A 12,743-nucleotide genomic window follows, 5' to 3' on the forward strand; every position below is an offset into this window, starting at 1 on the left:
GTCGCCTGGCAACCCTGCATCCCTGCCCCGAGCATCCCTCCCCCAGCGCCCTGATTGGACGAGGCCGCGGTGTGTTGGAGGAGGGGGGAACACACACACACGCCCCTCCGAGGATGCTGCGCCCCGGCACTGCGACTTGTCGCATCCTCAAAAAGCCGGGAGCGGGCAAGGGGAACACGGAGCAGCCGGGAGAGCCGAGGTAGTTCAGGGCGTTGTATCACCTTCCTCCTGCTGTCTCCCTTCCAGCTGGCTTGATCAATTTGTTTCTGCTTTACATCTCCTAGAAAAAGAATGTATTTGTCTATGTATGTGCCTACGTACGTGTGGATGGATGGATGGATGGATAGATAAATAGATAGAAAATGTACAAATATATGCATATATGTATAAACAAATATGTATTTGTATACACAAATAGATGTATATGTATTATCTATAATCTCTACATTATCTCTCTATATTCTAACTCTCCTATACAAGAAGAAAGAAGAAAATTAGTTTCTGAGAAAAGAACACTCTAGAGTGCAGCAAAGCTGGATGCAAAAGGAAAAGAAAGCTACTTTTTGGGTTACAAATGCTTGAAAACCAAAGGTTTACATCACCTGGAGTGTTAACAGAAGGTTGTGGTCCTAAAGAGAGAATTAAACACAGTGAGGTGAGTGAGATGTAACAGTCAGTGAGGATGGATGTGTCGAATTCAGAGGGGGTGAGTTTAAGCTGTGCTGCATGGGGCTACTGGTATTATGTGTGGCTTCATTGCTCATTCTCTGCTATGGGGGGACAGTGAGCAGCTGCTTCCTGCTAGTTGAGTATAGTATGGAGAGGGTGCGTGTAAAATCCCAATACCTTTACACCAGAGCTCCAGCTGGGGCACTGTGAATTTCCCAATCTTCAGCAGGGAGAAGGCCGTCGTCCACTTCTCACTGAATCCTTCCCCCCACCTTTGGACTTGACCCCAGGCAGCTCCCCGTCAGTGCTCTGGTAAAGCGAGGAAAGAGACACTGCAGTCAGGAGCTGCAATCCAGCAGCTCACGTGGGGCCACTATTGTTTCACCAGCCAAGGCTCTGGTAAGGAATTAAGCCAAAGTAAAAGGAAATAAACCAAAATAATCTGTTTCTGCTTTGTAATATTTTATGTTAAGTTATTTAACATCTGTTTACTTTTGTGACCTAACAATTACATTTGAGCTACTTGGCTAATTGGATGAGTTTTTTCTTTCTTGTAAGCCAAGGACATTTGCTCAGATGTGCATGTTAAACTGTGTCATTAGGAGCTAAAGTTAAACAGGGAGCAAAATGAAAGAGATCCGTTTCTCTCACTTTTCACCTTAATGTAAATTTGAATAAAATGTACATGGGACATTACATTAACATGAGGGTAAAAAGGAATGAATAGAAATCACTCCCATGTCTTTCAAATCATAGCACAATTTGACAAATAGGCTGGAATATAATTATTTGGACAGTCTTGCAGGCTGATTGCCAGGAAAGGCTAGTGGAAAGAAGAATCTGATTCTGCATTGCTTTGTACATAGCAATCATAGCTCAAAGTGAGTATGAAAGTAACTTTTTCATTGGGTAGGATATAAAACCCACTGTGTATGAAATTGGCCACCACAGGCACCAAGTGGAATTTGGCTGAGATGTATTGTATTATTTGCTGCAGGTCACTTAGAGGCAAGGAGGTGACCGAGTCATTCATGTCTTTGCTTCAAGAAAGCATCCTTGGTACTGATGATACTCTCTTTCCATGCCTGCTGCTGTGCAGTGTCTGATAGAGCCCCTGGTGGTCTAGTGGTAAAGGCACCGCGCTATCACCGCGGAGACCCGGGTTCGATTCCCGGTCAGGGCCACTCCCGGGCAGATGGAGCTCGTTAGCCCTTAAAGGCAACCCACCTACGTCCTAAGGACCTCACTGCCACTGTCCAAGCTCGCTTGGCCCCGGCAGATGAACCTTAGGATTAAAGGGTGGGCTCAGTTCCACGCACACTGTGTCTCACCTAAAAAATCCAATGCGCAGGCTGGAAGGTGGAAAGACCTTCCCCGGATCTTCGCTCACGAAGACTGGCCATTAATTAACTTGCATTTACACCTGATTCATGGCTCATGAGGAGCAGGAAAATATGCCTGGACAGGCAAACAAGCTGTAAGCAAAGTCACAAGGATTTTGTTCCCACTTTCTGCCAGGGCAGAAGATGCAGTCGTGTACTGAGCACGATGTGGAGACTTACACAGCGTTACAATGCAGGGCAACCCAAATGTCTCAATGGAGCCTCGTGCTAAGCTGTGTTTGGGTGCTACTAGGGAAATCATTCACTTGAGGCTCAATCCAGCACCTCACACTACACTTGACTGTGGATGTACCCTGGGTTAGGCACAGCAATCAGACTGTGTAAGTTCTGCCAGGGGACAACCCTCAGTGTCTTTGGCCTGGATCCAAATAAGGAGTTTTAAATACAAAATGTATTTATTTATTTTCTGCCTGTGACACAAAGATGGTAAAGCAGCATTGAAAGTTTTTGAAATAGGAATATTTTTCCTTTGTGAATTATCTATTAGCTAAATAATAGTTGTAGCTAGTCAAGAGATTGATTCCTTTCAAATTGAGTTCCCACATAACACCAAATGGAGTTCGTAGAAAGCTTTGATGAGCTGAAGAATTTGTTTTTATAAAATTCATGAATGTGATTAATTAGGAAGTTTACGACCACAAGTAAACAAATGTGTATTTTTTCCTTACACGGAATTTTAGCATGAACTTCAAGACTGTACACATGGGAACTTTCCAATCTTACATTTGATGGCAAGATACTGTTCCAGCAAAACACAACTGACTTGCTATAAGCAGCTGTTTTGGGACACACTCATTTGCTGATTAAAGCCTAAAGCGATGCTTTAGAAAAATTGCAAATGTGCATGTACAGCCAGTGAGTGATCTATGGATTGGGCCCAACCTAACTGAATAATTCATGAGGTTTATGGTCTTTCCTCCTTTCCTGAGGACCTTACAGAAATGGACAGGAATAGGGCCATGGATCAATGATTTTTTTTCTAGCAAATTACTCCCTGCTACCTGATTTCCAGCAGCTCTGCAGCTTCTTCCTCTGTGAGTGGGAATGATTCAATTCTACAACAGTTTCCCTGAGCTAGCAGTTACGGTCATCACTCCAGAAGCAGTCCTGGCATGTCTCACCCTAGAGATGTAATCTCCTAGAAGTCTGCCAATCTCAGGGTGCAAAACACCAGTTGGATGGAACAGAGCTAATTTCCCATTTTTGAGTAGTCACAGGGGTGTAGATGTGTCTCCATAACCCTATGGCCAGGTCATTCTCTGTCTTTGGAGACGCAAAGACAAAAGGTTCATAGTGGCTGATGTGGAGATCTACAAAACCCCACATTGTCTGGCTCATCCCTACCTGCCGATTGCAGGTGACACTGACATACCCCAAAGGAACAGAACAATGGCACACAGCTTTCAGAGCAACATAGTGGTTCCTAGGGAAGATCCACACTATGAAGAGTGTAAGGGGTGTTGCTCTGTCATACTCAAGGACCTCATGGATTGCTATGGAAAACTGTGCGCTCTTATGGTGGGTTGGCCCTGGTTGGACACCAACCAAAACCCCTCTACTGCTCCCCTCCTCAGCTGGGGAAGGGACAGAAGGTGTAACAAATATACACACTTTCTTTTCTCTTAACAATACTGATGGCTGATTAACTTCACCATGAAGCTCAGCATCAAAATGGAATGTCTTCTTTTCTTATTGTTAAGTGGTTTTGAAGCGATTTTAGGTCAATACGCAGAGTGAAAAAGTCCCCATGTACACTAACAATGCTGATCCTCTTATGGCTGAGTCATGTGGCACCCCTTGGGCCTTCAGTGACATTGTTATTTTCTGTCAGATGTCCTGTGATGGCTTTTTCAGCTGACTGAAGGGATACTGGCCTAGCACCAACATGAAATATGCCATGACATACTCAGGCTTTTTTTGTACATTCTGAGCCTTTCTCATGCACAGGGACACTAGCAACTCTGACTACAAGGCTAAACTGGCAACTCTAAGGCTAAACACAACAAAAACTTGGTTTCATGTGGTATGGTCTGGAAGAAAGACAGAATTCAACATGGTCTGGGCACATGCAGCAGCATCCTTCCTTCTGCCTCCACCTCCCATGACCATCAGTGTCTTTACCTACCTCTTCTTCTCAGCTTCCCTCCAGCCAACTTTCCAGTTTCCTTCAGTTTCCCTTGGCCTTTTTCACCTTCTTCCTTTTCACTCTTTAGACAGTTGGCTGCCTGCTCATGCCTGTTGGCCATGTCTCCAGTTAACCCCAAGGTCTCCTTGCCTCTTCTCAGCAAAGAAACCTCTTTTTACAGAAAAAACCCAGCAGCTGTTGTTCATCAGCTACAACAGGCGAAAAGGTCTGACTTCACTCTGGGAACCAGCTGCCCTCTTTCCACCTCTGCTCCCTTCTCAGAGTTCAGGTTTCCCAACATACTGCTGGGGACACATATGACATCCAGATGTTGTCCAAACGCGGCTTCTTCATAAAAAACCATGAGCAGCAGGGATCTGTCCAGGTCCCTGAAAGATATACAAGTATACACACTCCACTTGCACTCATCAAACTCTCACTAACCAAAGTCCTACTGCGGTTTGTGCAGGTGCAGGGATGAGCATATCACAGGCTCTGCCTGATGTATGCCTGATACATGCAGGGCTCCTTAAATCACCTCCAGTTTCCATTGCTCGTGACGCTGGGTCCAAGATCCACCACTAATCTGCATCTTCTCACTCTATACTTCCCAAGTCTCTGATATAGGAGGTTATATTTTCTTTTAGGGGACTCTAACCTTTCCCAGGAGGCACAGGAGTCTTCCTCATGAGGGAACAGGGCATGACACAGTAGCACATTTCAGTCTCTGCCATCTTTAAATTGATACGAGCAGATGACCCCATTCTACAAAATCCTGGCTGTTATATTTTTTTCTTACAGTGTGAATAATTGGATACCAAATATCAGAATCACCTACACATTTTGCTTTTGACTTAAGTCACCTTTATGTTTCTGTGCATTATTATTCTCTTTATTAGTATTTGAGCTTCTAGCAGTCTGGCCTCTTCAAACTGCACCTCCCTCCTCCCTGAAAATCCCCTAACAACGTTTCTTCTCTTTCGAAACACTTTCCCTTCCCCCATCACTCTTCTCTGTAGGAATTACTGCATTTACATATTTTGTTTAAGGTGCTTAGGAGTTATTGACAAGTTTGCCTTGCCCCTGGGGAGGTGATGCAACACAATCAAGCTGTGAACCACTTAAATCTTGACTAGCTCAAGGGGGATTGCTTGGGACTCTGAATTAGGGCACGGGCCAAGAAATGTAGCACAGGGCTGTCAGAGGCTGTGGCACACAGATCCATTTCCTTTATAATCCTATCATATCTATGACCTACCACATACAGAGCAACGTAAAAGACCTACATTTTCCCATTAGCTCAAGATACAGGCTTCCTGTGAAATAAATTTACTCACAGCCTCTATGCCACTGCTTTGGAAGCCTGAAAACCCTGGTTTTATTATATCAGTGAGTGTATTTCAGAAATCTTTCACACTGAGAATCCATCTGGATATACTACTTTCTAAATGTCCTGCTGAGATTCTGCTTTGCCACTAGTTAAAAATGAATGGATAAATTTATAAACAGGAAGTTTATTGTATTTGTTTTCTGAAATAGACTCTAGATTTTATCTTGGCTTGGATTTTTGTTGGTGGTGTTTTGGATTTTGTTGTTGGGTTTTTTTTTTTTTTTTTTTCTTTTTCTCTGCCATTTAATTTTATTAGCACCCCTGGAAGTAATAGTGAGTCCAGAATTAGAAAGCTGAAATAAAAGGAATGAAGTTCTTGGAAATGAGACTGGAACAAAAAAGCAAGAGACCCAAATCAGTCCCAAGCTAAGGATTTCGACTTCCCCTTAACAAAGACAGACCATTTTCCACAAAGGACGACATACCTGTTCTTGGAAAACTACTACTAGCACAAAATATAATTGAGTCCATAGTGACAAAAATAGCACTTGGTCTGTTTAAAAGCCCTTTATTGAATATCACTTTTTTCTTCTTTTTTTTTTTTTTTTTTTCCCCAGAATGCTATTGTCCTCTCTAATTTAAGAAAGTCCAGGAAATACAGGTGAATTGAGAGAACTGTATGATTTTCTTCAGCTGGTTCTATTTAAATTGCACACCAGCATATGTAGTTAAGAGAATAACTTGAAGTTTCAAAGCAGTGAGAACTAGCATTGATAGTGGAATCTTAATTCAGCTCCCTTGTGCATGTGTGTACACTCTTTAACTGGTTTAACACCGTCTTTTCTTCTCTTTCAGAAAATCCTGACACATTCAGCACCTTTAAGAAATAGGGCGTTGTCGATAATTTGATTTCCCTGCACTACTCGTTGAGTCTGCCTTGCACCTTGTATACTATGCACTCCTCCTAGCCTGCCTTAGAGGGTCCATTTCTTTTCAGAAAAACATTTAAGTGTCTTACCAACTTTTTTTTTCATTTAGTTTTACTCCATTCCTGAGGTAATGGCCGGTATTCTGGCTTTCCATTTCACAGACAGGACACAGGCATTAAGACCTGAAAGTGTGACCGCAGACTGCCTGATTTTTTCACATTTAGGAGCTATACATTTTCAGTATAGTTTACATTATACCTTGAGAGAATGGCTACTGCTCACCAGATTTTAAGTTTGTGGTCCCAGTTGCTGGGTTTTATCAGGTCCTAGAGTTTGACTGGGAGAACAATGTTTTCTTAGACTCATTCTTGACTAAATTTTTTATGTGAAATTCTGCACAGAGGCAGAGAATTAACATGGAAAAGTCCACGTCAACAACTAAATTTTGGCAAAGGTGCAAGCCATCATAATCTGGGCTTCATGACGGGAAATGCTCCGTAGTTAGACTACTGTTTGATATTAATCCCTGAGTTCTAACAATAACTCGGTATTAAATAAAAGATACTTTGGTTTAGAATACCAATTAACATTACTGAGGTAATGGTGACACATTATCCAAAGATTACTGACACCTTCTGTCTGCCAAGCTAATTTCATGAGTCCTGTGACATGGTAGGGGATCAAGTGTCTTGTTCTTTTATTTGTATCTGTCTCTTATAGGGGCTTTACCAAATATGTGTTATTTTCAAACTTTGTAAGGACATACATCTGTGGGTCTTTCTTCCTCCTTCCCAAATAAGGGGAGGCTGAGATGCCCTGCAGATATTTGATAGAGATGGGGGACTTTGCTCAGTCTTCCTGTTGGAGGGACTTGCCATTGTTGGCTCTTATGTAGCCATAAGGCTCACGATGTGCATCAGTACCAGACAGTTGGACTGTGGATACACAACAGCTGTTTACACATCCTAATTTTCCATGCCAAGTCTTAATGAAGGTGAAATCCTCTTAATTTTCCAAATAATAAAAGGCAACCAACATCAAACCCTCTCACTGCAGTATGCCCTAGTGTTACTACTGGGCTTTACTTCTAAAAGGTCTGGATTTTGGCTTACTGTGATGAAAGGCTTTTGGAAAAGAAAAGAAGAGAAAATAAAAAAGGAGAGGAGATTCGAGGAGATTTGAGAAGATTAGGGGAGAGGAAAGGGAAAGAAAAGAAAAGGAAAAGAAAAGGAAAACAAAAGAAAAGAAAAAAGAAAAGAAAAGAAAAAAGAAAAGAAAAGAAAAAAAGAAAAGAAAAGAAAAGAAAAGAAAAGAAAAGAAAAGAAAAGAAAAGAAAAGAAAAGAAAAGAAAAGAAAAGAAAAGAAAAGAAAAGAAAAGAAAAGAAAAGAAAAGAAAAGAAAAGAAAAGAAAAGAAAAGAAAAGAAAAGAAAAGAAAAGAAAAGAAAAAAGAAAGAAAAGAAAAGAAAAGAAAAGAAAAGAAAAGAAAAGAAAAGAAAAGAAAAGAAAAGAAAAGAAAAGAAAAGAAAAGAAAAGAAAAGAAAAAGAAAGAAAAGAAAAGAAAAGAAAAGAAAAGAAAAAGAAAAGAAAAGAAAAGAAAAGAAAAGAAAAGAAAAGAAAAGAAAAGAAAAGAAAAGAAAAGAAAAGAAAAGAAAAGAAAAGAAAAGAAAAGAAAAGAAAAAAGAAAAAGAAAAGAAAAGAAAAGAAAAGAAAAGAAAAGAAAAGAAAAGAAAAGAAAAGAAAAGAAAAGAAAAGAAAAGAAAAGAAAAGAAAAGAAAAGAAAGAAAAGAAAAGAAAAGAAAAGAAAAGAAAAGAAAAGAAAAGAAAAGAAAAGAAAAGAAAAGAAAAGAAAAGAAAAGAAAAGAAAAGAAAAGAAAAGAAAAGAAAAGAAAAGAAAAGAAAAGAAAAGAAAAGAAAAGAAAAGAAAAGAAAAAGATCCTCCAAGCAGAGATCCCAGATGGACTGTGCCCTGGTGGCTCTCTTATGGTATGGAAGAAGCATCTCACGTGGTGACAGCTATCAGATCCTGGCCTGGGTACAGAAACGGCTTCCTAAGAACAGTGCTTTGTGATCACATCAAATGTCCATTCAGGACAGTATTTTCTGTCTAATCCTGGTCAGTAACATATGCTTAGAAAAACTTGGAGACTGGACAAAGTAGGACATTTTTCTCTTGATATACCACTTACTGCTTCCGGCAACCTGTGCTTTAGGGACTTTAATCTTCTTTTGATCCCATTATTCTATTTGCCTTTACAAAACCCTGCTGTGGGGATTTCCCTCACCAAAATAGGTAGTGTGTGAAAAGCACTTCCAATTTTTTTTTTTTTTTTCATTTTAAACCTGTCTCAGCAAGAACCCTGATCTACTGTGTTCTGGGCAACCACGAATACTTTTTCCTTCTTCATCCTCTTCACATTATTCATGGCTTTAGACATTTGTCTTATCCCTCCCCTGCATAAAAGATGAAAAATTCCAGGCTATTCAGTTTTCTTTTCCCATGATTTGCTTCTGACCACATTTTTGTCCTTCTGAATTCTTTTTCTAGCTTCACAGTCCTTTTTCTCAGATCAGCACAGCACCATGACTCCTCAAGGTGTGGGAGAAATACCTATTATATCATAATGAGGATATTGCTTTTAATTTTTTTTTCCTCTTCCTTCCTGAAAAATTCTAACATTTTCTTTGTCATTCTGACAGCTGAGCTGGCATTTTCAGAGAAACTAGCATAAGGAGTAATATTTAATTTAGAATCAATTGTATCATACACAGAGCTCAAGTTATTTTGTGTCTCATCTGCAGTTTTTCACATTCATCAACAGTCACTTTAATCTGCTATTTTATTGTCCAGTCAGTCGATATTGTGAGATCCTTTTGTGCCTTGTAGCTGCTAGTTTGACTTTTTACTACTCTGAATATCTCTCCATGTAAGTAACAGTCTCATATCTCATTAGTCAATCATTTTCCAGTCTTTCTAGACTATGTTAATCGGTATCAGTCCCAGAACAGACACTGGGAAACTCACTGGGGGGCCTTTTCCCTCATAATGAAAACTGAACGTGAATCCCTACCCTTTGCTTCCTTATATTCAGGCACCTTCTACCTGCTCTCGTCCTTGCTAAGTTTCCTTGAGACTCTTTTATGAGGATACTTGTCAGAAATGTTGCAAAGATCCAAATACAGGTCACCTGGATCTGATTGCTTAAGGGCTCCAAAGTGCTCCTACAGCCATGTGCAGCACAGCTTTCTCCATATCAAGAACATATTCCCAATAGATTTTCCATACACTAGTTAAGGCTATTCCTTGCTAGTTTTCTTAGCAATTTTCTGGTGTGACAGATTTATTCATCACCCCCAAAACGTTTTCAAACACTTGACTTATTCTACTCCCTTGGTAACAGGGCTGAATTAAGAAACAGGTTACAGATAAAAGGTAGTAGATCAGCAGTTTCTGAATCCTTTTATCACTTGGTCTATAAATTTTTTTGTTGTTGATTTTATTATTTTATTTTATATATCTTTGCTTTTGACAACTGGATTTGAGACAGATCCTCAGAATTGTCACCTGTAAAGAAAAGCTAGGGTGAACACTGATGTGTAAAGATTATTTGTGTTTTTTGTTATAGCCTTAACATCCTTCAGTGCTTCTACTATACCTGGACTATTTATTGACCCTCTAACTCTGCCAGCTTTCTTCTGATGTAGTAGAGGGAAAAAAATTGCCTTTGTAGTTATGCTTTTTTTTTTCACATTTAGCCTCAAAATTCATTTCCATTTAATGTATGACACTGAAGATTTATAGATCATAAAGCAATTGCCTAAATCCTATCTCTAAGACCAATAGGTAGTTGACTGCAGAAAAGGGAATAATGTAAATAAGTTATATTAAGGATGAAATTTCCAACTATTAGTGAAGGCATGGATATTTGTGGCTATTTGAATGGCATCTGAAGTGTCTTGTACAAGTTTGAGGTAGATGCCAGGACCCTTAAGTTTAATTTAATGGAATCTCAAAGTACACTTCCAGCTACCTCTTCCATCAGTCCAGGAACACAGGTTTACTTCATCAATTCTTGCCCAGCTGTCAATGCTTACTGTAGAAAGTCTTGCAAAGAAGTAAATGGGAAATACTTTGCTGACACTACTCAAAAGAATTCTCATTCCTTGGACTGGCAATTTCATTTCTGGCTCCCTCACCTTTCTGGTCATACTCCTCAACATTAAGAGAGTCAGAGATATTACCCCAGCAGTAAAACACCCCTTTTTCCTTCTCTCTGTTTCATATTTCCTGAATTGCTTTTATGGGAGCAAAAAAGGAGCTGGGAAGTGAAATGCCTAACCTATTACACCTGACTGATCAATATATGTCTTTTTTTGCACTACAGTAGAAAGATGAAGTTGGCTTAGGTGGTTTCATAACTTACAACTAACTTTCTTTACTTCAGTCTAGGCAGACATGAAGGAAACCTGTGCATACTAATGAATAAAAAGGTTTGAGGACATCTGCAGAGAAAATACTTCCCTCTGGTTTCAACTCAGTGGGTCTTGTCGACATAATTCAACTAGAGAAAAAAGACAACTAGCACCAAGTGCTTGCAGAAATCCTGGGAGATTTATTACAAACACCAACTACCTTCATATAACATATAAACACACACTGCTAAGTGCTTGAGATAGCCCTATGCTCAAAGGGTAACTGTTAAAATAACTTTTAACTTCCTGAATCTACTGGTCTAGATAAACATCTGCTACTGATGAAGCAGATGAGACAGGCAAAGGAAAGATTTGATTTGCCATAGATTATGATCCAAGCAACTGAGACAGAAGGAAAAATGTCTGAAAATCAGTTGACACATCAGTTGTGAATTGTGGCACAGAGAATTAGACCCCTAGAGAGTGAAACACCTGTGGCATAAATGGGTACAGTGGAATAGCCACTTTTGGATCACTATATAGTCAATGGGGAGAAACAACACTTTTTTCCTCCTCTTTGTTTTACTTTAAGCTGTTTAACTGATCTTACCCATTTTCAACAACTCTTTTTAGATGTAGGGTGTTAGATGACTCATATCTTTAAGCTGCCTGTTTCCCTCTGCTAATTGTAAAATGAGTTTTTGGGGCTATCTCACATAGAGTTGCATCCTGGGCATTTGACCAGATGAACAACTCTGTAAATGCTATAACTGATGTCTGTGTCTGAACCCTAAAAAGAGCCTCAGCAGCGCTGTGGTGCCCAACCCTGCAGCTCACACAGCCACATTGCAGGCACACCACAGCACTCCTCTGCAGTGCTACTAACACTGTCACTTACTGAAACCGAGAGGATTAGAAAAGAATAAAGAAAATCCCTACTGCTTTTTTGCCTTGGGGCAGCAGAGGAACGGACATGCCAGGATCACCTTGAGTTATAGAGTGGCATCCTAGTCAGTCTCATGTATTTAATCCTTTTGTGCCAGCAGGAAGTCGAAAAGTCTGGCCTGCAAAGATTTAATTATATACTAGTAAGGCTAATTAAAAAAAGGAGATGAGAAAAAAGAAAAAAGTCTTTTTAGAGTTTATAAAGTCTTACCTACTCTAAACCTAAAATTTATTTCCATGTGACTGAAGGCTTTTCTCTAGCAAGGAAGAGGAAATAACATTGAAATGGGAAATAAAACTGCAGATAACATGCTTTTTATTTTTGTCTTATAACCTTGGAGAAATGGCAGCAAATATTTTTGTATACTGTTTTGCTCTGACTGACACATTCATGTTCAAATTTTAATGTTGTTAACAGCCGTTCTTACAGTAAAAACATGGTTTTTTGAATAAATTCTGCTTATGTTATTTCTTACAGTGTTAAAACTTTGTCAGATAACTATGTCAAATAAATACGTATCTGTGATACAATATGAATGGGATAGAGTAGAGGTGACTGCATGGAAAATGAACTCTGTAGCCTTTCCCTTGCACTGTTTCCTAGTATGTTTCTCTCAGATATTGGTACTGTAAACATCTGAGATGCTCCTAATAAAATTCTAATAAACCCAGCAAAATAAAACTCAACTCATTTTAAAAGTAGATGACTTTCTATTAAATAAGTATTCTTCACTTATTTCTTTGTCCCTGGAATTACACTTGTCTCAAACCTAGAAAAACTAAGATCCAACACGACCACATTCTACCCTATTTATTTTTGTTTACACACACTCCCCTAAACAAATCCTTCCACTTTCATACTTACTGTCCTTTTTTAGTGTGGAAGTCAAGTTGTTATCATGAGAAATGTGGTAAAATGGCCCAGCTTTTT

At 39.6% G+C, this 12,743-nt stretch overlaps 1 long non-coding RNA gene across 1 annotated transcript; it reads left to right on the forward strand.

The window, feature by feature from the left end:
• The first annotated feature begins 164 nt into the window (after positions 1–164).
• LOC126644992 (uncharacterized) lies at positions 165–12,455 on the forward strand. The gene is made up of 4 exons (XR_007630054.1): positions 165–199; positions 484–655; positions 896–1,068; positions 10,900–12,455. It is a non-coding gene; the product is annotated as an uncharacterized LOC126644992 (long non-coding RNA).
• Positions 12,456–12,743: the final 288 nt, after the last annotated feature.

Source organism: Myiozetetes cayanensis, unplaced genomic scaffold (genome assembly GCF_022539395.1).
Source record: "Myiozetetes cayanensis isolate MyiCay16 unplaced genomic scaffold, myiCay2020 scf3, whole genome shotgun sequence".
NCBI classification, from domain to species: domain Eukaryota; kingdom Metazoa; phylum Chordata; class Aves; order Passeriformes; family Tyrannidae; genus Myiozetetes; species Myiozetetes cayanensis.